This window comes from Frankliniella occidentalis, unplaced genomic scaffold (genome assembly GCF_000697945.3).
Source record: "Frankliniella occidentalis isolate FOCC.00 unplaced genomic scaffold, Focc_3.1 Scaffold137, whole genome shotgun sequence".
Taxonomy (NCBI): domain Eukaryota; kingdom Metazoa; phylum Arthropoda; class Insecta; order Thysanoptera; family Thripidae; genus Frankliniella; species Frankliniella occidentalis.
Window position 1 is genome coordinate 477,557 of NW_026267264.1, and position 2,171 is coordinate 479,727.

A 2,171-nucleotide genomic window follows, 5' to 3' on the forward strand; every position below is an offset into this window, starting at 1 on the left:
CCCGCCCCGCCCCGCCGCCCTTTAACTGAGGCTGAGCCTGCGAGCCTGCTCAATAAACAAAGCCGCGCGAACGAGAGCGCAACCAATCGTCTCGACTGCATCCTACTACTGCACACTGTCCACTTCCCTGCCGTCACCGTGACCCACTGACTCGGAGCGACCTGGGCGACTGCCTCAACTCGCTGAAAGGATAACAGCCGTGAAAATAAGGGATCATCCTCCAGAAAGTCCGTCCGTCATTCGTCGTCGCGAACCTTTCGCGTTAAGCTCCTGCAAGCGCTCAGAGCGCCTGGTGGGTAGGCCACATCTTGCCTGCAGGGCGTGTGTGTACAGCGGGGTGGCCTACCTTGAGTCTCGCAGGCGCCGAGCCCCTGTAATGTGCCGAATGAATCTGAGGAAAATGGACGTACTTTCTGGGCGATCCCAAACGTGTATTTCGTATCAGGGTAAGTTGTATGGAAGGGAGAGGTAATCCAATTGCCTGTAAGGTAGGCAAGTTGTGCGAGCCGTGCCCGTGCACCGCTGTGCACGTCCCCGTCAGCGCGACTCTAGTTGTTCTTTTCGCCGTCCTTTCTATTTTCCGAATAGCCTATTACACGCTGACCGCCCGCCTCGGCCGGTGCAAAGAAGTGCGGCGCGGGCGGCGGACGGAGGCAGCTGGAAACCAATAAGCGCGCCCAAGCTCCAACGCCCCGCCCCGCCCCGCCCCGCCCGACGCCGCGCCGTCATCACCCCCTTCGTTTTCACGGTACGGTGTGCAGGCCGGGCGCTCACCTCGCACGCAGCGCGGCGCAGGTCGGGCGTGGTGTAATTCGTATCCGTAAACTTGGAGAGCACGGTACGCATTGCGTTGTTTCTCAACTGCATCACCCGGCCACTCGGCTGCGCCAGGCGGGGAGGGAGGCGGGGCGGGCACCGTGTGTGCCCCCACGCTGGTGCACTCGACCAGGGTGGTCGATTTCAGTGGATTCTAGCGTGCATTTTCAGACTGACAGCTAATGTGGGGCGCGGTGCCTTACATTAGCTAATGTAGAACAACCAGTGCCTCACATTTAGGGTGGTCCAGAGACCCCTTCTTCCTTTATTTTGCTTATACTGTACCGCGTGCAGGCGTGCGGGCGCATACTCGCACGGGGCCATAAGGCGCCGCGGTTGGCGACGGTAGGCAAGCCCGCCCGCCACGCCTGCATGCGGTACAGCATAAGCAAAATAAAGGAAAGGGTCTGTGGACCACCCTGTAGAGCTCAAACCAGAGCCTCACATATTAGTTAAAGTAGAACAACCATTGGCTCACATTAGCTAAAGTAGAGCAACCAGTGCTTCACGTCAGCTAAAGTAGAACACCCACTGGCTCACATGCTTAAGTCCCATACTCGTTTTCACAGTGACGGCCGTGTGATGCGTTTCTAATGACGGGCGCCAGGCCAGGCCCCGCGTGCGGGTCGCACTTTACCTCGACGCGTCAATAATGACCGACGCATTTCGCCGGACCTTGCGGCGCTCTCAGCCCGTTGCTCTGCTCGCGCCCCCGGGAGAGGCGCTGTACACTGCACCGCCTGCACGGCCTGCACGGCCGGGACCCTGACCGAGTGGGGCGGTCCAGCTAAACGACACGCGGTGGTCACTGCGACGGCTCCCTTCACACTGGCGGACGAGGCCGGAGCAGCCGCTCTGCTGGTGCGATCATGACATGTTGTCAATGTGGTCAATTTCGCATCGCACTCACGCTACTATTCGAATATGGCTGCTGCTGCCCTGACATTGCCAAGTGGGTTGCCTACTCTATAACGGCGCAAAGCGGCGCAAAGCGGCGCAAAGCGGCGCAAAGCGGCGCAAAGCGGCGCAAAGTGACGGTGGCTTATTTGCATCCAAATGCTGACTCTCGCGACGTATTCGACCATTTCGTGCTGCTTCGACTAGATCTCCCACCCCCGCTTCTCCTCCCGGGGTCAATCTCATGCAGCCCATAGTTCTGTGTCCAGCGTCCAGCCCAACCAAACTTGCGTTGTTTCGGAACAACCTTCCCGCGACTTCTCGACGCGACACCCCGCGAGGTGGTGGCCGTCCGTACTTTGTGGCGGTGGCTGCAGCCGCCCGGTCAGAGCGAGGAGCTGCTGCGGGACAGGTATAGGACGCCTGATGGACGCCGCTAGGGCGTGGTAGCCCCCCCC